The 23,186-nt window shown below is 38.9% G+C and overlaps 1 long non-coding RNA gene across 1 annotated transcript in view; it reads left to right on the top strand.

Moving 5' to 3' along the window:
* Nucleotides 1-23,186, top strand: part of LOC106892300 — a 137,616-nt gene that overhangs the window by 10,195 nt on the left and 104,235 nt on the right. The gene's annotated exons all lie outside the window — the stretch shown is intronic.

A 23,186-nucleotide genomic window follows, 5' to 3' on the forward strand; every position in this document is an offset into this window, starting at 1 on the left:
TGTGTGCAAATATGTACATGCTTACATACACACACAGGGAGAGAATGTATAGAAATGGCTCATAATGAAAAGCAAGATACTGGGGAAAATATATCAGATCATGCCTTTCTTTGCTTGAAATTTTCTATTGCTTTTCTGCTGAATGATGTTCCTGTACTATCTACATAATAAGTACCCTCTTTCTTCAGATAATTAAAGAGATGCTGCCCATATCCAGCTAAAATTATATATTTATACATGGGGACCTTCTATTAATAAACATGTGAGATTGTTACAACTGAACAAAACCTCACAACTCTTCATTATTTCCCACCACTTAGGCTCTTTATTATTCTTCTCCTTGTGTATTTTCCACTGTTGAGAGATGCCAGAGAAGCAGTCTCAGTAAAAGGACAAGGCAATGCAGCCTGTTGTCTCACACCTGGAGTCTGATGATTTGGACGGACTCCTTGGTTCTGATTGCTGGCATGGCTGTGGGCCACTTTGCCTTGTGTTTCATGAGCTCTGAGATGAGAACAGCATCATTTCCCCCTTACCTTGCTCCCACACATAGTCTTTCAAAGAAACTTAATAGAAAATCATTGTCTCTTTCAAGGCCAAATACTTGCCCATGTAATATTAGTGAATGTCTCCAGACTGTGATCCTACAACCTCCCACCCCCCACGCCCCATGGTATGAAAAATCTCCCTCTGAATGCAGGGGCTTATTTTGAATTCCATTTTTGTGGTCTTCCCTGTAATAGTAGAACCAGAGGAAGTTACGTCACTCCAACAGATGCAGCTGGGAAAAAACCCCCACAAACTAACTACCAAAACTCAAACCCATGAAATTCAGTGCATAAGGTTGAAGAAGGCCTTGAAGAAATCTGATGGGTGAGGAAATATCAGTTGTTAGGTTTTTGTTTTGTTTTGTTTTCATTAGCAATATGGCTGGATTAATAAAAAGGTTTATCTACTTTCTACTCCAATTCACCTTATTCCTATACTTAAACCTTCTTCACCACAACAGCAGTAACACCATAATGTATTGCATCTCTGGAAGAAGAGGCAAGCAATAACCACCACTGTAGAACAGTCTGTAAGAACATAAAATTTCCTTTCTCAATGTACAAAACAACAAACACCTGGAAAGCACAAGTTGCAGCCTGTCACCTTCTCCCTGTGTTAAGAAAGTTGACATCAGCTATTCCTGCTCCAGAACCAGTGGGCTCAGGTGACCCACATGGAAGAATCACTTGCGCAGAGCCAAAGAAGGAAGCCAGGTTTTTTTCTCCAGGTTTTCTATTAAATGAATACATGAATAGTATCCTCATACACATCCCTTACTTTCAGCATGACTGTGGTCAAGAAAAAATGCAGATAATGCAGCATGGCCAGCTCAAGTTTAAGCAAGATGGTGTTTGCCTGTTTCCCACAGCCTGCCCTCAAACGCAAGCAAAAGGATTTGCTCCACTCTTCTCTTCCTGCTCAACATTCATCATTTCATTTCATGTGCCCTCTCCCCTGCCAAGGTATAGGTTGGGGATTGATTTTTTTCTTTCTTTTTTCTCTGTTTTGCTAAGTCTGTTTACAATCATTCCTTCTTCTCTTTCTCCTCTTTTCTGTCATCTTGGGCCCAGGAGTTCGATTGCCTGAATGCCCAGCTTGATGTCCATTGTTTTATTGTTTTAGCTCTTTTGGTAGCCAAAAAACATTTCAACTCACATTTCCCTTCCCCAATAAATCCTGTTATCCCTGCCCAGTTGAAAGACTTCTCACTCACTGTCATTATCAACTACATCCTATTTGCCCTAATCTAGTTACCTAGTCTTTTTATCAGCTTATCTTACCAGTCCCCACCCACTCAAACCTCCTTTGATTCCAGTAGCAGGTGAAGGCAGAGGCACTCCTGTCCTCTTTGGAGTGGATAATTCAAAAACAGAGCGAGTGACAAGGTAGTTCTGAAAGAAGACTTTGAAAACATCAGTGCAAAATAGGTCAGGACAGTGATTCTCCTCAGAGACCCAGTGGGCTAAATGATTCCACCCAAGCCATGAAACAATCGATCACCTGGGAGTAAGATCTTTGAGATTTTACTCCATAACATCACACTACTTAGCCAACAAAATCCTCCACTCCTCCCACAACTAGCACAAGTATATTTCTATACTTGCCCATTTCCTAGCCTCTCCCAGGCTCTTCCAGGTACTCACTGATGAAACAGGCTTTCTTGGCAGAGAGCATTTTGACAAACTACACACTGTATCCCTATCTCCCATGAATAATATAGTGGTTTTCATCCACTCTCATCCATTGCTATGTGCATCCGAGCTTCGACTAAAGTTTTGTACTAAACTACTGCTTCTGATTATCTAAAAAGAACATCTTGAAAAGTTTGAATTTTGTATGCAAAATACAGCATTTAACATGGAAATGCCCTTTGGAAAATCTCCTCAGAAGTTCTCTGTGTAATCAATAATACAGGAATGTGTTAGATGGCAGTGCAATGTTAGACATGTCTTTCTCAGATGAGATGTAAAATTGTGGTCCTAAGAGGCCAGAGAACAACAGAATTGTTGAGAGCAGTGTCTGTTTAACAACAGCTAGCAACCAGGCAAGGTTTTAGATCTGGAACTGAAGGAAAATTCTCTCCTTCACTGATAATGCAACATCAATGCATGGAGTGTCAATGCGATTATTCTGTTTGTACTTTGGGTAGGACAGGCTGTGGAATGTGTAATTATCAGTAGGCAGGACTGGATTTGATATCTTGTTTGAAGGAAGGCATCTGCAAATCACAACATCCTTCATGACATCAGCAGATCCCTGCTTGGTAACTGGCATGGAATGGAAAAGGAAAGAGGTCTTTTACTGACTCATTCCCATCTCCTGAGTCACTCGGGTTTCCCTTGCAGGTCTCCAACTAAGCACTATTCTAAGGTTGTATTACTGGCAATATAATAATTGAAACTGAGTCGTGATACCTTATAATGTACATTTCTCCTGCATTACACTTTAGTGATTGAATTCTTTCTTTTTTTGGCTCAAAATCATCAAAAGGAAAATACATTTTCTAACACATATTTTTCTCTTCCACAGTAAAATATACTGATGATTTTTCTGAGAAAACCTTTAAAGACAATTTCTCTGAAAATGTGAATATATTTACTTTGGGGTTTTTTTTCTGGTATTTTTTCAGTGCCTCCATTAATTTAAGACAAACTTTCCACGCTTCCTATTTCACCCTCTGACTCATCTTTAGGATTTCTCAGTCATCTGCTGTGTGGTGGGAGTTGAAATAATCAGCAGAATAGTTGGACTCTTGTCTCTTTTTTTTTTTTTCCCCTCTAATGTCATAACTGAATCAAGATATGCCAAGGAAAAATGAGGGACTTGACAAAGATGCATTAAAAAAAAAGTTACAAATAAGCTACAGTGTTAAACTAAATGAATGCAGCAGAATCAAATTAATAGTAATATTGTTTTCAAACCTTTTCCTGTTGTGGAGGCATCGATTCTAACAATATAAGAGGGCACAATTCAACAGCTATGATCCAGGAGATGGAGAGTCAAATTCCTCCTCAAACACAAACTTTCTGTGTGACTGTTTCTGTTGCCCATATGTCAGGGAAGAATTATAGCATTTCCTTCCTTCACAGGAACGTTGGTAGGATAAATACATTGAGGACTGGGAAGCACTCAGGTCCAGACTCATCCCACTTGACACCTGCCTGAGGAAATCAGGAAGAAGTTTAGTTATTCAAGGGTGTAGAAAGTTGAGGCAGAAGGACAGATATCTGTAGAAGGTGATTCAAATGTGGGACACATTCAGGAACTGTTCATTATTTTCTGTTGAACCCATAGCAACTATATACCAAGGGATGGGATGCAGTTATCTGAACACTCTCAAATGCCCAACAGTAGTTAAGATGTGTGCTTGGGGCAGATAGATATGACAAAGGACTCCAAGAACAGAGTGGAATGTCCCACAGCTCTTTCCATGGCAGTGGATTTCCATGTTGAAACAACAGAATTTTTCTCAAAGTGTTTAACACAGGTAAATAAATTTGGCCTCCCATTCAACACCAGTGAAAGTCATTTAGGACCCAGAAAGGGAAACTCAATTAGATATAGCAGCACCCAGTTGATGACTTCTGTTGGGAGAATATCGTGGCTACCTTGGAAAGTGTGTCAAGCCTCAAAGGTACCTTTGCTGTTCATTTTTCCCTCTACTTTCAATTTTCAGTTTCACCTGAACTGTTTGTTAGCTATAAGTTTAGCTGGGAATGAGGTCGGGTAAAAGATGAAATGGGTAACACTATGTTACACCAGATGTGATTTTCTAGTGGGGTGTTAGAGCAGTGACATTTCCCAGCTATCCTTGAAGGAAGTGTTTTCTATACCTCTGTTCTCAGACTGGCAGTTGCTCTGTGGGCGCATGGGCATAGATTTGTCCCTGAGCAGTTTTACTGTGCTGGTTGAGGTATGGGTGATCTTGAAGATCTGTTCAGAGTTAGCAAAGATAGCATGTAAAAAAATCTAGATCATCCCTGAAAATGCCATGGAGGTGCTCTTTACCAACCTTTCCTGAGTATGTCATTCATCATCAGCATCTTATAAGGAATGGTTGAGGGAATTGGGATTGTTTAGTCCGGAGAAAAGGAGACTGAAGGGAGACCTTATCGCTCTCTACAATTACTTAAAAGGAGATTGTATAGAGATGTGGGTTGGTCGCTTCTCCCAAGTAACAACTGATAGGACAAGATAGGCTTCAAGTTACTCCAGAAGTTTATCAAGCATTGGAACAGGCTGCCCAGAGAAGTGGTTGAATCACCATCCCTGGAGGTAATTAAAAGATGGGCAGATGTGGTGCTGAGGTACATGGTGTTGTGGTAGTTCTTGTCAGTTAGGTTGATGGTTGGACTCGATGATCTTACGGGTCCCTTCCCTGTGGGTGTATCTATGGCCCTCATTGCTCTAGCCTCTGAAGAGCCCCCTCATCTCAGAGGGTTGCAATTCTTAAGAAATTTAAATTAATTGAATTAGCTGCTGCAAGCTCCCTAGAATGTCAATGGAGAGACACAGAAAGCCCCAGTCAGTGATTCAGATCTGATGTGGACTGAATTTCTCTACTGAGGTGCTGTCTCCACCAGCCTAGAACACCTCTGCACCCAACCTAGTCATCCCAGCTCAGTTACAGCTCTGCAGACCACAGTGACTTCAAAAAAATATGTATTTAGAAACTCCAACAAATTCCTTCCTCGTCAGTGGAGATACAACCCTGATGTATAATGTCATTTCTTCTCCATATCATTGGATTCTTTCCCCATCTCTCAGCTCCACTGTTTTGCCTCTGCCTTGCTGTATCTGAAAGATTATAAACTTTATTCTCTGTCCTCTTGATTATTCCTTCCAACCTTGCTAATAGCTGACCAGCTTTCCACTGCACTGTAGCACAGTATATAATAACCTGCAATTATTGTCCATTTAGGCTTTCCCCTGGGTCTGCTTTATTCCTGCCATCAGTGGACCTGTACACCGCTTTTCTGCTGATTTTACTACCAGATTCATTGCTGCTGAGAAGAAAAAAAAAATAAATCACTGATGATCTACAACCTGTTATATAATTTTCCCGTCTGTCGTTCTCTTTTTTTTTTCCAGTTCTTTGGCCTGCTGTAGAGACTTTAAGAATATTGCTTTATAATAGGCCTTCCTCAACTGTTGCATCCTGGTCTGTACTGGATCACTCCTTAAGTATTTTGCTGCTGCCTTCTGTACTTCTTTACAGCAGTTACAGTTTACATGTTACGTGGAGGTCAGTGTGCACAATAGCTTTGCTACATTTTCCCCCTCTTTAACTTGGCTTCTCCACCTTCTTTTCTGCTCTGGATAGCGAAGGTAGCTAGAATACTAGCTTGGATATTAGTTTATTGCCTTTCATTTTCATTAGGAGGCAGGAAATTATTGCACAGGGTCTGACCTATTTCTTAGAGTCTTACTCTATTGATAGAGCGTTTTTTTCCTGTCTTTCTTCTCAGTCTTGGGTTATGCTCCAGGACTGGGTAAGGTGGGCTAGTAAACCTTTCATCCAGTGAAACTCTTGGACTGAAATGTAATGAATCTCTAAAGGCAAAGCCAAGTGGCAGTTATGTGACTTATAAGTCAAAGAGCTGTCGTTAGGAGTAGGATTTCTAAACAGTTCAGAGGATCCAGGCTATTGTACATATGAATGTGCAGAGGCACACTGTTGTTACACCTACCTCTTTCATATGTTTTGTTTAGCTGGTTTGGCTGTTTTTTGTTTTATTTATTTATTTATTATTTTAAATTATTTTAATTTTTTTTCTACAGACCACTGATTAATGCCACCATCTTTGAATTTATCAACAGGCTGTTCCTGTAAACATTACAATTAGTGTTCTGTGCACTCTCAAGCAGGTCCACATGTGTGCTGCTCAAAGAGTTAAATATACACAGTTTCTCAAACTAACCTCTGCTGCAAATCATTAGCATAAATGTATATGTACCCTCCTTTAGCTCCCCCAAGCCACACTTATGCTTCGTTAATGGGCATGGTCTTTCATTTCTAGATCCAGTCAGTTCAGAGGTGGCTTCACTGTGGAGTTGAGCAGAGGCAAGGAGTGAACTTTGATCTTTCATTCACAGCCTCATGCTGCTTCTTCACCACCCTGCTATGCCTCATTTATCCCCGTAGGCTTCCTGGGGGTACTTGGACCATCTCTCCAGGAGGCTGTTTGTGCTACCCTCTAGTGGCGAAAGCACAAAGAATACAGCCAAATTAGGAGCACATACCAATTTTTATGCGAAGGTGATCACAGACTTTTTTTTTGGACAACATGAAATCAGAGCAAACCATTTTGGAAAGTGCAAAAAAAAAAAAAAAATCCAAATACATAAATCTGTTTAAAGTCAAAGGTTGAGAATGAAATGGAACTTCTGAAATATGAATGTCTTCTAAATATATGTAATTTGCATAATACAAAACCTTGATGAAATGGAAGGTGATTTTAGAATCTAGGCGGGGACTCAGAGTATTTTAAATATACCAGACATTTATTGTGTGAACAGAAGGCAATAGTTTGATGTTCCCACTCAACCTCAGTAAAATATGACAAAAATACTGAGTTTCCTCCAGTATTTGTCTCTTGTCGACTATAAACTTTTTCAGTGACAGAAACTCTCCTACACTGTTCATACAGCTCAGTGAAGTTCTTCTCTTGGTTGAATCCTATCACAACAGTGGAATGAATAAATAATATTTGATGAATTGCAAGGGTGTAAAAGATGAGATAAGCTTACCAAAGACAGATGTCTGAGAGCTGGTGGGGGCATGAGACAGGGTTTCCAAAGTTATTGAGCCATCTGAGGTGCTGGATACTACCATAGGGCTCATATTGGGCAAGTGAGGAAAATCAGAGAAAGGTAAGGAAGGGTAAAAGTACAATAGAGCTAACTGTACACTGAAGAAATATGGGCAAAAGACATGAGACTTTGAGTGCTGCAGAGCCCCAACTGGCACCGAGATTTACCATTTATAAGAAAGTAACCAAACATCCACTGGCATTCCTCTCTTTCCTAGTCCTCACCAACAATTCTTTCAAATGTCCATTCAGAAATGGGCCTATTATGACTCCTAGTAAGTAATAGATATTTTTAGAGAAAATAGGCTCAGCAAGAACCATTAGAAATGCTGGGGGTCAGAACCAGCAGAAACCATTTTCTTTCAGTCTTGCTTTTCAAACCAGTAGAAGCAGCATTTGGCAGAAGACCTGTTTTGGTCCCAAATTTGAAACAGGGATTATATTGCTTTTTGTAATGTTGCTGGGAGCTATGGAAAAAATGTTCCCACACATGGCTGGACTAAAGTCTTCCCAAAAAGCTGAAGGCCCTTTAGGAAAGAGTTTCAGAAATCTCAGAGGTCCCCTCTGTGCATTTACAATGAGAAAATTTAATTACTAGTTGTTTGAATATTCAGATGGTACCGATTGCTTTCAAAACACAAGGCTATTGGCTTCCAGTAGCACTTCTGTTCTCTCTTGGGATAATATCAAACTACTGCTCAAATAACAAAGGAACAACTTAAATGGAAGTTAAGACCATTAGTTTAAGATAAAAAATCTCTGAACTTTTTAAACTGTTTTAGGTAGCATGAGGCATCATTTAATTTTATTGCCTGGTAGTTCATAGTCATCTTAGAGTAATGTGCCCAGGCACCTCTATTTCTTCTACTGGGTAAGTGGAAGAGGGCTACCATTTTGACTGGGCTGTGCTGCTGGAGACCTATCTCCTATGGGGCTATTTTAGTCTCATGAAATAGAGCCCCCTGATGTGAGGGGCTTGATGCAGTAGATAAAAATCAAAATAAGACTTACATTCATAAAAAACTCATGAGTTTAGCAAACAGAGGATAAGACAACAGCTGAAAGTTTTGAATTGAAAGCTTAGTGGTTAGATCATGGTTGCTTAGTGTTTGTCTTCAAAGCTGTACTCCCAGGAAGGAGGGCAGGCAACCTAGATATTAAGTGGAAGATCAGATTAACCCTGACATTTCTAGGTCAAGGGAAGAACTGAGGTCATGCCTTTCCCATGCCCACCAAAGTCACATCTGTGTTGATCAGAAGCGCTCATGGAAGTACTGATACAAAATTCAGGAGGGCAAATGGTGCCACTACTCTTTAAAATGCAACATGTCAACAATTACTTATGTTTTCACCCACTACATCACTATGTATGTTCTACGCTGTCTCTCTGAAGCAATCTTATAAATCATTGAAGAGAATGGTTCTATTTTTGCCTTAAATATCCAAGCCTTAAATTCTTATGAATATTTTCTAAATTAGGTCTTCAGTTTACTAGATCATTTTATTACTTGGAACTGACTGTTTGTTGTTGGGGTTTTTTTGCTGGTCCTTACTTTGAAGAATAATAGCTTGGAGGCAGAACAATCAAGAAACTAGCTATTTGAAGAAGTGCAGTCATCCTTTCTGGTTTCTGGAATACAGTTATCTCCTGGTTTTGTATGTTATGGAGAGTTTCTGTTTAAGAAGAAACAAAAAGTTGACTTTGGTTAGTAACGCATGGGAGCTAACTCAGAGTTAGACTGTAGTGAATCTAGAATCATTAAATAACCCCTTTCTTTGTTCTTTTAAAGAAGATTTTTTGTCTGCTGCAGGCCTGATACTTGTTGACTGTGTTGACTGTGTTTTAAAGTACCTCCAGCAAGGGAGATGTTACATACTTTCAAAAAATTTACTTAGCTGCTTGATTGTTCTCCATCAGGAGAACAATTTCCTAGTGTGTAATTTAAATCTTCTTTGAGGTAATTTAACTCCATGCCTTCTTTTTTATCCACAGTGAATCTGAAGAATAAGCCATCACACTTGTCTTGGCAGCTTTTGAACTGAAGAACCATTACCTTGCCTCCCACTAGTATTCTCTTTTCTAGTCAAACTGCACCAGTTCCTTCAATCTTTCTTCTGAGCTGACAAACAGTTCAGGTATAGCTTAACCATGTAGCAACAGTACCAATGGTCCTGATTTTAATATTCCATTCTGTTCTTTTCTCATTAGGATCATATTTTTGTTCATTCCTGTTTCACATATCAATGTAAATAGGGACGAGTTTATTTTTGGTCTTGATTACCTTTCTGTCACTCTTTGCCACCTGACTGTAGTTTAGAGAAGATGCCACAGCATATGACATCTGAAGTGATGGCTCTTTCTGTAACTCCAGTACTAGTAGATGTGAGGACTTTAAGAGCTGTGCTTTAGTCTGTGTGTGATAACTGTAGGTTTCAGCACAGTGATTGCAGTTTTTCCATAAGTGAACTGTGGTTTTCCCTAACAGAAACCCCAAGTTGTGGCACCCAGTATGTGAGGACATTGCTGCATCTCTGAAAAGCATTGAGGCCTAGCAGTAGACAAACAATTCTCTTTATTTCTAGGACTTATGGAGCAGAGAACAATTATTGTCCATGTTGCCATAGACAGAGTACGCAGAAAACCCTGTTTAGTTACCTTCTGTGCTACCTGTATGACTATGGGTAAACCATTAAGTTTTCGTGTCTAAGTTTCCTCTCTCTGGAACATGGAGAAAAATGTTTCTTGACCTCATAAGGAGAAAAGAATTTAACCTGTATAATGGTACCAAAAAATGGTAAGATGCATAAGTATCACTATGGCAAGAACAACAGGTGAAGCACTGACACCTGTCAGATTATGCACAAAGATTCAGATATACTAAAGCAAAGGAATACATTACAATGACTATGCCTTTTACTGTTTAACTCATAAACAAATGCATTTGGTCCAGAAAAAAATCATTATATATATAAAAAATGCATGCCACTTTACTTTAAATGAGATTTCACATACATATTAATTTTACAAAGAATTCACACTGTACAGATTTCTTATTTTCTGAATAATCTACTTAGGTATCAAAATCAGCATGAGAAATAAATAAAAAAATTGGATTCTTATTGTAACACTACTTTAAATGTCTATTTCCTGAGAGCTACTCGTACGTTTGTCTGTTTTGTTGGCAATGCAGAAGTCTCAGTGTTTGCAATAGATAGGATTTTTAAACTGTGTGATTTGTAAAATATGCAAACCATGGCAATTTGTGACTTTAAATGTTCCTTAAGTGGAGAGTTTGTCATTTTGTAAAGCAGACAATGTTGTCTCACTGGAGGTGAGGCGATATTGGTGGAAGCAGCTCAGGACAAGGAATTTTTAAGAAAGAAGGAAGAGAGCATGAGTGAAAAAGGAAAAAGAAACTGCAATTAAATAATGATGGGAGGATGCGAGGGAAAGGGGGGAAATGGACTGGACAGTTGAAGGAAATAGGAAGATGTATCTAATTTAAAAAAAGAAGTGTTGTGAAACTAGCAGACAAGAAGGGTCTGAAGATGGATGCTAAGTTGAGAGCAGAAGCCACTGCAGGCAGAGGATATATGCAAGGAGGGCAATTATATTAATTGACAAAACTGCTGAGTCTTCAGTGACAGCTGAATTCAGTACAGTTTGAATTTGAATAAGCAAAGCACAATGTAAGGTGAGCTAGGCTGAAAGATCAGGTACTGGCCATCTCAGTACAGTACCTGCAAATTTAAACTTTAATATCTCAGTGCTTCAGTTTCTTACTGTGTTGGACATGTGAAGTAAATCCTGTTCTACCCGTACACTGAAAAGGAAAGCAAATGTCTTAAAAAAAGTTTCTTAAAAAAGAAAAGGTTTTTGTTTGGCTCTCCCTCACCCCACTTCTCCCCCCTCCCCCAGTTAAAATGTTTTATGAAGACAATGATTTTTTTACTTTGTTATTAAAATAATTCTTTTTAATGTAATTGTTTTATAAATTTCCTGGGAGAAAAATATCTGACTAAGTTAAAAATACACCTCCATCCCTCACACAAGTATTTAATTGTATAAAAGACTCTAATTTTCAGTTCTACTCATATATGCTGCCTATTTTCCTTAGAGTCATGTGAAAAGAGCTAGAAATAAGATCTAAGTCTGTGAAGATTTTCTGTTACAAGCCAGAAAGCTGCCAGGGTGGTGCTTCTTGATGCAATCGGAGTGGTGGTTTTTCCGGGATGAACATTTGCAGCATCTAAACTCACTTCCCCAAGCAACCATCAGATGGTAGCAATGCTTGTTTGCTATCTGCCATGGACTAGATTCAAACTGGGATGCAGAAATCAAGGCCATTATCACCAGTCCCTGCAGCAACCCACTTGCCTTTCAAGAGTGCTCTGATGTTAGTATTTCAGAGGACACGAAAGTTGCAGATCTGAGTGTTAATGCTGAGGTAGACACTATGTAAAGCAATCTGATCTTATATGCACAGAGTTGTAGCCAATAGCCACATGCATGAGGAAACAGATGAAACCCAAGGGAAATGCAGATGTCCTGTCCCTAGTTTTGTTCTCTAGATTTTGGTTTGCTGCAAAGAAGGACTCTAAGGGTTGCAGAAATAAAAGTAGCGAGAAAATTAACTTGGGACCTTGAAACTAACTGTAGTAGAGACTCGCACGGAAATCGATCCAATGTCGCAGAAGGGTGATAGAACAGATTCCTGCAGCATGTAGGAGTCCTTGGTGAAGTGATAAAAAGCTTTCTTATTGAAGACCTGGCCTAAGGTCACTGAAAACAGCTCTCTACCATGGATACTGTTAGTCACGCGTCATCCTTGAAGCTGAGTGCCCCTGACTTTAAATGTCAAACAGTTAGACACCTAAGCTTGACTTCCCACTTGCGTTCCCTGTATAGCTCATGGGGAGACAGACCTCGAGAGAGAAAAAAAAAAGTTTACCCAGGCTTAGGTTCCCGACTTGAGGTGTGAAAAGCAGCCTGTGAAGGTGGCTGTTTCTCTCTATTGACCAGAAACAGGTCCTGTTTGACTCATTTAGATTTTGGCCTTAATTTTAGGAAACTAAGGTAGTATAAATCAATACCTGTGAATGCCATTGAAAAGCATATTACCCAATGCTTATTCTGCTTTCCCTTCCTAGCCAAAAAATAAGAGTAACTTTATAAAATATGTGCACCTGACATTCACAAAAACCTGTGACCATCATATCCACTTCACTGACAATTTTAAAATAATTAATTCTTCCCTAGTTGCTTAAATTACTGATTTTCTCCTGAGATATTGATGCTATTGAGACTTTCATGAGGAGTTAGCAAGTATGTTTGTTTACTAGTGTTATTTTTGCCAAACTCCTGTCCTGTCCAGGACTGACTCCATTAACATGTGCCATTGTTGCAGAGAGGTATCTGATCCACCTGCCCCAGGAGGGCTGCCTTTTTGGGTTCACTTTGCTGTGTTGGTTGATGCTTGTGTGATGCCTTCTTTGGCAACATGTCCCTTTTATTTCCCCTCTGACCCTTGTCCTCTTCGTCTACAAATGTCTCCTGCTCAGTCTTCCCAAGGTGGCAGCTTCATTAAACCACAGAATGGGCGCTTGGGGCATCTTTACTGTTTGAGATAACTAATTCCCATTGGTAAATTACTAAACTGTAGCCCACTGTCAGACTTTATGATGGCAGGTGTACTATATTTAGCAAAAATAGATTTGGCATGCCTGATTACCTGTTTAGCCATAGTGGCTCCTAGTAAGCTCTCAGGGAAGTGAGAATAATAGTCTAGAACAAGTACATTTTTTTTCCTGTCAGCATGATCAGACCTATGTCGGCTTTGCTCCAGAGAGCATTTTTTTTTTTTTTTCCCTGAGTCACTGACATTGGGTTTGCTTTTTTACTTGGACTGGGCTTATATTTTTGGCATATATAGAAAATTTTGACAACTTCTTAAATGTCTATTTATATTTTTCTAGCCAATTTTTTTTTATAACTCTTTGGTTTTTTCTTAGGTTTTTCAATTCTTAACTGGCTTCCGTAGATCCCCAGAATTAGTGACAACATCTGGGTGCAGCCATTAACTGGGATTAATAGAAAGTGATCTGGGCTGGTTACTCTTATCCCACATGCTCTTCATCAGACATCTCAGCCACGTTGGTCACCCTGGTGTTGTCTCCTCAGGACTAGGATATAGTGTGATAACTCCCTAGCTCTTTAACAAAAAGCTCCGTTGTCTGAGCATTGAAGTGCCCATGAAGTTCAGCTATGTCCGAAGAGCTCCTTGGTTCCTTCTTGCAAATTTAAAGTTGCTTCAGTCCCATACTTCTGTGCTGCAAATACTTTCTTGATGACTTTAAAAACTTGTTGAATTTTAAGACCAATGATAAGTGAACTTATATATTGTTTTCTTCTGGGGATGTTTCAGTTGCCATATGTGCTAAATGATAAACCTTTTTCTTATGTGACTTCCTGGAAAGCAGGAAACAATGAAGAAAGGATGAAGCAATACTTACTTATTTCTGAGCTTGTTTTTCCTGCTTTCTTGTAGTAAATGCTTACATGGTGAAAGACAAAAAGTGTAGTTCAAACAGGTAGATATCAATAATAAGAACTTCACAAGTCCTATTGGTTAACAACACATATAAGCCACTCCTAATTCTTCCCTCTCAGCAGTATAGAAATTCAGAAATTTATTTATATGCAGACTACGATCTTAGTTATGGCCATGTGGCCTTACTGCACAGCCTGAAACTGGAGGGTTTCTTTCAGGGATTGCTTTATCTGGTTCAAACACTGATGGTTAAACCACAACACTTCTTTCTGAAAGTAGAACCAGTTTTATTCTTGTCACTGCTATCAAAGCGAGTGAAGTGGGTACACATGATGCAGGTGTTGATGATTCGTGCTATATTTCTCCTCTTACGGCAGCGACAGGGCTTATGTCATGATGTGGCTTTGAAAACCCCAGCTGTATCTCTGAGCATGAGATGTTATAATATGTGTCTGAGCAAACTCCTAGAAATGGTATTCTTTTGACTTGCAACAAGAATGACACTGGCTGGTATATATCAAGGCCTCTATTTTAGCCAATTTCTTCTATTGTTGATACAGTGATGACTAACATTTCTTTCCTGATGGAGAACAAAATAGGATGGATAAAACACAGTGACAAGTTAAATCAAAGGCATCTGTGGTACTAAAAGACAGCATTCATCAGTAGGGAAACATGTTGGGAATCTGGGAATGCTTGGATTTTAATGCCTTCAGTTTAAATGTCAAGCATCAATATGGTAGTTTTCTGAATCTGTAGAATTTAGGTTCAGAGCCTTCTTTAAAAAAAAAAAAAGAAAGAAAAAGATTTCAAAAACTTTCTGGTCCCTGTGTTAAGGGTCTCATTCAACCTTCACTCAGCTATCCGGTGTAAATGGGAGAATGTTCAATGACGTAAGTGGAGGGTCGATGCATGTGTGAAGAACAAGGTTTCTTCTCCCTTGAGACAATGTACTTGTCCAAGGAAAGCTGCAGAGACATTGAAAGAGGTGATTCATGGTTTGAAGAAGTTGAGAGCCATTCAGATTTTTTTTTTCCAATTAATGATGAAAAGGCTATAACATAGAAGCTGAAAAGCTTACAAAAATGACAGGCATCTGTTTCTCTTACAATTTAGAAACATCCAGAACATTCCCCCTGAATTAAAATAACTCATCTGTGTACCAAGCAAGACAGAGAAAAATTGCTTCTACTTCACTATTTGTAAGACCCATTCCCAGTTTCAAAAGATAATGTATTTGGAGGGAGAAGAGGAAAGAGGAAGTCCTAAGGAGGCAAAATATGATGGACTAAGAATATCCACTGGCATCTGTCAGGCAGCTTATTGTCAGTCCTGCAAGCTTGGCTTGTAGCAAGTCAGATTTCTCCATTTTATTAGACATACTTGATTTTATTCGTGAAAGATTCTCAGATGCCTTGAACTGATTCTGTGATAAACACAAGCAAACCTAAATAACTGCTTTATTATAGTTTATTGTGTAAGTGTTGGTTCATAATAAATCATTGTACTCTTTAGAAACAAGCTTGAAACAAGTGCATAAATATTAAATGGCCTCAGGAATAAAGACATTTTTAGCAGAATTATTGAGTGTGGTTTCCCAAATCCATTGGGTAATCCAAAATCCCCATAGTCATTTAAGGACCAACATGAAGTGCCATTTATAGTAACGTAAATCCAGTGTAACTGTGTTGAAGTCAATAGAGTTATTCAAAATTAACATAAAAAAAATAAATAGAGTTTGGCCTATGAAATATAAACAACATAATTGCCTGAAATTCTATCCATTAGGATAAAGGAATAAAAATTCTATACCTCTGCAGAAATAGGAAGTAAAGTATCTGTATTATGTATGTAGGTTTAGGCAAAAAAAGATTATAATGATTTCATTCATGTAATAAAACTCTTACACCCTAATCAGAAACCTTCAATAAGAAGTTATTCATTAAAAAATAATAATATTGCTATTTTACATTTTAGTAATTCCAGCAGAAAAAGGAAGGGCCAGCTCTGTGGCTTTTGCAAAGTGGAGAAAGTCAGACCAATTTTGTTGTTGCAGGCCCCTCTGTTTTTTTCAGAGGTAACGGTAGAAAAACCCAAGCAGTTCCTGTGTCCTCAGTTGCTGATGATCTGTAGGCTTCTCACATCACTAGGGATAGTTGCTCAGGATGTGCATGTTATGCCTCAGTTACCCAAAGACTCTCTTACACTTGCACAGCTTGTCCTTGTCTATACTCATATATTCACTTACAAGGTACAGTTTGTCTATGTGTGCAATGGGTAGGTAGAGCTGGGAGACAGCTGAGTCCAGGAGTCCACACGTAACTCCAACACATCTGTCTGCAATAACACCAGCCATCTTAGAGTCCTTCTAGCATAGGGGAAGCATCAAAGGAGTGGGGGTCCTCAGTGTAGCCCACGAGAATCCTCTTGGGAGCTCCCTAAAATGCAAAATGTGTGTTTTTCCCCTCAATGTGGAGCTGACCCCAGAGAGTGAGGACACAGCAGGCAGCATAACTTCGTTCAGTATGAAGGTAATGCTCAGGAACAGTGGCAATGGAGGCATCCCAAGACTTGGTCATCAAATGGAAAATCATCCCCAGGTTGTCAGGTTGTTGTGAAGAGCAATACATTGATGAATAAAAGTGGTTACTCAACGGTGGCATTGCAGTTCCTGATGGAAAGTTGAGTGAAAGGAAAAGGATGCACGTGGAGCAATAACACCCTCTCCTTACTGTATTTACTTGTACATTGATAAACAGTTATGGCTCAGTCAGCTTAGTAGGTCTATCCTAGTCAGCCCAGGACCATTATCTGAGGTCTGAGCAGGGACCCGAGGTCCTGTGAGTGGCCTCACAGAACACAGTAGACATCATTACCGAAACCTACCCAGTCAGGACATGACTGCTGATTTACTCTCTGCCCTGCATCAGCTGCAGACTCAGTTGCAACTACAGGGGACAGGAGACAACTTTGGGACATCGTGTTGTATATTTGAGTGCTTGATTTATGAAACATAGCAAAGGCAAGCCAAAGCTGCAACAACTTGTCCATAAGAAAGCTCCCTGTGCTTCAGCCAGGAGACATGCCTTTAAACACAACCTCAAAACATTTATTAAAAAACAGAACAATTTGTATTGTATTCAATAATGTTTTCAAAGGATTGTCAACCTCTGTCTGCAGGTACCTTTTCTTACAACATATAATCTATAGCACTCATTTCTATCCCTCTCAATAACCATATAACAGAGATATGCATTACAGAATATGTGTATAGGTTTGCTTCTATTATAGGCTGTGATATATTGAAATATTTGCTTTGTACAAATACATCTGTTATCAGAGGGTTCTTTAACATAAATGGTGTATTTTCTGTAATGTGCTCCGTCTAATGAATGGTTCGGCGAAAGCATAAGAACAGAGCTATGTGGGGAGAATGCAGTAATTTCTCTTTAACATGCAGGAATTCTGAATACAAGTAAATGCATGCCAAATTTTATTGCTTCTAAATCTGAATAATTGTATTTCTGAGCTGTGCATCTGGGTAGATAATAAAGCCACAAAACAATTTAATGAAACATATAAAAAATCAAATGACATTACTAAATATTATAATATGCAGAAAATATATTTTGCATATTGTCACCTAGTCTTTCATCCACATACTAACAAATAATGCAACAATAATTGAAAGTCTTATTATCTCTCTACGTAAATTGAGACCAAATTTACCTTGTTTCCTTTTCTTTGTGTGTGTGTGTGAACATAAAAGTGAGATTGATATTTTTGCTTTATGTTTATGGTACATTTTTTCCATAATAACTAAGGTGACCAACATAAGTCTTTTTTCTATTCAAATCAGTCCTCAACTTGTATTGTGATTGTGTTACCTAACCAAGTACTTATAAGAGGTAAGACTTGAATATGTGGCCTTCATCAGTTCCTCCCTTTGGTGCAGAATTCTGCAGCAATGAAACCCAGAAAATCATAAAGAAAGTGGGAGTCCTCATATGTAAATTCACTGTCTAGAATTCACAAGTTAGAGGTGGCTTCACCATCCATTATATACAAAAGACAGATATGGATGGTGCAGAGGGCAGTACTGCTGACTCATTCCAGAAGCCTATTTTAGGATGAGGTGAACTGCCCTTTTGGAGGTATGTGTTTCTTTCTCTTGACTCTTAAGGAATCTTAAATGGCTTGCTTGGACTTAGAGGTTTAACTTTTAGAGGACCATGTAAGGAAACAAAGGTCTCATGTAAAGAGGTTAAAATACTCAGGTACCTGGAGGGAGGAATCTCTTTTGTTCTTGCAATGATTCTAGCACTTTGTCACTGATTTATTCTGCTCTGCCATGGAAGAGGTCATTGCAGACTTCCAGCAGCTTGTAATGTCTGGATTTAAAGGACAGTGATCTGAAGCGTCCGCTGCAAAAATGTCTTTTACAAAGGTGAGCCCTGTATCATCAAAGGCCACACAAACAGCAGGAAAAGGACTGAATTTCCCAAAGACCAGATCTTGGTAATATTATTCTGGCTTTACTCAAGACAACTGTCTCCCTTTTCTGTCCTGTGATGTGTTGGCCCAGATTTTGATGTGTTTGCACAGAGCAGTGTCCCATACCACGGGATGCCCAGATGAGGTCAGTGCAGGAAAGTGTGCCAGGTTAAAGAGGGTAAGACTCTGCCTTGTTTCAAGAATATATAATCAACTCCTTTTTGATAGTTACCGCCTACACTCATAGAGAAGGATTACCACCAGCCCATCTGTCTCTTTGTTGCTGGAAGGAAATCTGTTCTGTCCCCTCTTCTTCACTTTGCTTTCCTGCGCACATCAGGTGAAATTAAGAATCTTGAACCTTACTTCATACATTCTGGAAAGGTAAGCTGAGGACGAATAAACACCCTGAGCCAATTAGTAAAAAAACTTCTTTCTTGTGAAGGAAGGAACTGTCCTCATTGAAGAGAGAATTCATACTGTGAGGTGTTTATTGTACTGAAGACAGGACTTTTTTTTAGAAATCACTATTGTATAAATCATAACACTTTCCACTCTGGACATCAAGTGCACTTTGTGATTACTTCTGCTGTTCTTACAAACAATTCACACTGCCTTGATATAAGTTACTCAGTTAGAAAAGTCGAATTTTCTTAACAGAAGAGAGAGACTAAGAAAGACCTAGACATAACTAACCCTGGTGTCCACATTCCTTGAGATGTATCAGAATGAGCAAAAATGCTTTTGGAGGAATATGAAGTATAAAAATGTTGAAAAATAGAGATTAGGAATTGTCATATAGAGATTTGCTACAACAAAATGGTGAGCAGAATAATCAATGCATACAAAAATATTCCACTTCCTTGATTTAAGAATAAAATGCCTGTAGACAGGTTTTCCTCTCATTCATACTGGGGTATATTATAGTACTTCACAGAATGTGGAAGAAAACTTGGCCCTTAATCTTTGAATGGAAGTTTTCAGGATGAGGAATTTGATTTGACTTCAAAGAATATGAATCAGTTCCTTTTATTCTGTAGTCAATTATTCCCTTTCAATGCAACTCCCATTGGGAATAAAGCTTTCTCTGATGAGGTGCAGCCTTATAGTCCACAGCAATCTCCCTGGATTCAGCCTTGCTTCTGAGATTAATTTTCTCTTCTCTTCTCTTCTCTTCTCTTCTCTTCTCTTCTCTTCTCTTCTCTTCTCTTCTCTTCTCTTCTCTTCTCTTCTCTTCTCTTCTCTTCTCTTCTCTTCTCTTCTCTTCTCTTCTCTTCTCTTCTCTTCTCTTCTCTTCTCTTCTCTTCTCTTCTCTTCTCTTCTCTTCTCTTCTCTTCTCTTCTCTTCTCTTCTCTTCTCTTCTCTTCTCTTCTCTTCTCTTCTCTTCTCTTCTCTTCTCTTCTCTTCTCTTCTCTTCTCTTCTCTTCTCTTCTCTTCTCTTCTCTTCTCTTCTCTTCTCTTCTCTTCTCTTCTCTTCTCTTCTCTTCTCTTCTCTTCTCTTCTCTTCTCTTCTCTTCTCTTCTCTTCTCTTCTCTTCTTTGTCTCCCTCTCTTTCTTTCTCTCTTCCTTTCTCCCTCCCTCCCTCCCTGCCTTCCTTCCTCTCTTTCTCGTTCTTGCCACCCCACCCTTCTCTGTTTTCCTATGTACCTTCAAACTAAAATTTTTCTAAGTATTTATGTAAGATTATGTAGACAGTGACTATATAAATCAGAACTAAAATTCAGTTAAAGAGTCACAATTAAATCTTTGAAGCTTAAATGAAGGAAGTTATATTGTCCCGTATGTCTAACAGGAGATTTATGCTTCAGATATTTGGTTTATATATGATTTATGATGTCATATAATCTTGAAAATTAAAACTCCAACAGGTCAAGATCTAGGATTGAATAGCTGTCTACTTCCTAAAAGAAGAGGATTTTTTTTTTTAAATAAATAAATTAATAGTTCAAGTCATAATCATTCTAAAACAAACTCTTTATTTGATTGAGTGCTAATGGTCTCTAATATTTTTAGTATGTTAAAATATTAAAACTGTGCATTCAAAATATAACATATAAATATAATATACTGTACATATTCTTTTGACAGTATAAACATGAAACACTGTGTGTCTAAAATAAATCTCCTTGCAATTTCCATTTGTGATGATATTGAAGGTGGTAAAATATGGGTTTTAGGATTAAAGTGAAATAGTTTGAGTTTTTGAGTGGGGTCCAAATTAAAGGTCTTTATGGAAAAGGTACATTTACAAGTGCAACATAATTGTGAAGTTCACTCCTAGATTCAAATTTTAATGCTTTTCTGAAGGTCTGAAAGATAAGATTTTGTGGGTACATTTTCCAAAAACTTACTAAGTACTGAGCTTCTCCTTCCATACTCTCCTCTGCCCAGATGTGACCATTTTCAGATGTTTAACTGGGAACAGATCCATTTAGAAAGCCGTTCCCATAGCTGTAAAGACAGTGTTTGTAGCTCAGTTAAATGGACACTGTAAATTTAATTCAAGATTAATATGTAGGTTTGATACACTTGCTATTTTCTGTAATTTCATTTTATCTAATCCATCTTTCTTTCAGCCATAAAATTGGCGAAATATACTCTAGTGGAAATTAAGCAGGGGCTATCAAAAGATCAAAACTTGTTAAAGAGATGTGCTTTCTCTTTTTCAAAGTGATCTATAAATGAGATGTGGGGCAGAAAATTGAAAAAAAACCCCCAATTTTCCCCCCTTCCCCCATTTTTAATGTGTTTTAAAACTTTCCTAACAATACATTAAAAGTGTCATTTAACCTACTATATCTGAAGTGTTAAATATCTCCATATGATGTCTTAAATGCAAACAACAAAATATTCCAAAATTGTAATTGGAAATGAGGAAGTGAAATAGATTGTAAACCTGAAGTGAAACTGATTTACCAATTTCAGTGTCCCATTATGCAGAAGCATAACACACAACAAAAAAGGAGATCAGATTCTTCATTAAAAAATTGAGAACCAAATTACTCACACTGGAGTCACTATCTGGAATTGGGAAGGTTGCAGACAACTTGGGGAATTCATATAGGGAGAAACTATGCTTATCCTTTCCTTTTCATAGGTGAGAGAGAAGGATTGTTATTTTCTGTTCTTGCTACGTAGGTTCATGATACTGGAAAAAAGGTGAGATTCTGTGAGATTCTAAGGTGGAATTTATCCAGACCAGGAAACATCTCTTTTTTAGATTCTCAACTTTACTTTCATGTTCTTCCCCTTTAATGTTAAATGGGTCACAGGACTTACAACCTACCTACCTTTTAAAACTATTCATGCTTCCTTCTGCTGCCTGAGATATCCAGCAGTGATTAGAATTGTTTAATATTTCAGGCAGGGATGTGGCGTGGAAATGTTCTAGCTTATTGGTAAGCAAAATAGGCAGCACTGGTCTCACTGGTAGCAGGAAGATGAGTGGTTTATCATCAGACATTATATACTTGGAAGAAATAAAAAAAATCAGGAAAAATATAAATAAAAAAGAATGCAAAGTTTTATTGTCAAGCGCGGCTGTCACTTCATGAAACCAGAGTCATATATAAGATATATGTGACATACTAATAGGAAGTAATTTACCCAAGGATGTTTTTGTGCCTTGAAGTGCCTTCAACATTTCTGCTTTGAAAACTTTGCAAGTGTGTATGCATCAGAGCAGTTACCGAGGCACTGAAGTTCCCAATTTGTGCACAATGTGACTTTTATAATGCTATTAAACTCATCTCATGGAAAGCGGTGTGCACAAAACAATGATACATGAGATCTCAAGGAGGCTGCTAAGGGAGGGGAGAAGGCTGGAGTGAGGAGAAAGCTTTTATAAAGTCACTTTGAGAATGCACCTCTGCCCCAGAAACCTTCTGTTTATTCACATTGGAAATTATTTCCTGTGTTTTGGGCTGAGATTCATGTTTCTTGCATTCCTCTCTGACTCTGTATAATAAATTACATATGATTTTTTTTTTTTTGGTCTCTCTTTAAAGTAAATTTAGTACTGATAAGATGCAGCAGATTGACAGTCCTGGTACTTGAACTCATGTATTTATCTGTAGCATGGGGCAGTGACAGCCCAAGATTCATAGAATCATAGAATCATAGAATTGTCTAGGACGGAAGGGACCTCCAAAGGTCATCTAGTCTGACCTCTCCGCTGTCAGCAGGGACACCCCCAACTAGACCAGGTCGCCCAAGGCCTCGTCGAGCCTCACCTTGAATATCTCCAGGGGTGGGGCCTCAACCACCTCCCTGGGCAACCTGTTCCAGTGCTCCACTACCCTCACAGTAAAGAACTTTCTCCTAATCTTCAATCTAAATCTGCACCCCTCCAGCTTAAAGCCATTTCTCCTCATCCTGTCACTGCAGGCCTTTGTAAACAGTCTCTCCCCGGCCTTCCCATAGGCTCCCTTCAGGTACTGGAAGGCTGCTGTTAGGTCTCCCTGGAGCCTCTTCTCCAGGCTGAACAACCCCTGCTCCCTCAGCCTGTCCTTGTAGCAGAGGTGCTCCATCCCCCTGATCATCCTTGTGGCCCTCCTCTGGACCCGCTCCATCAGGTCCATATCTTTCCTATACTGAGGGCTGCAGATCTGCACACAATACTCCAGGTGAGGTCTCACCAGAGCAGAGTAAAGCAGAAGAATCACCTCCCTGGACCTGCTGGCAACACTTCTTTTGATGCAGCCCAGGATGTGATTGGCCTTCTGGGCTGCAACTGCACACTGCCTGCTCATGTCCAGCTTCTCGTCCACCAGCACCCCCA

This window comes from Calidris pugnax, unplaced genomic scaffold, assembly GCF_001431845.1.
Source record: "Calidris pugnax isolate Ruff unplaced genomic scaffold, ASM143184v1 scaffold144, whole genome shotgun sequence".
In the NCBI taxonomy this organism is placed as follows: domain Eukaryota; kingdom Metazoa; phylum Chordata; class Aves; order Charadriiformes; family Scolopacidae; genus Calidris; species Calidris pugnax.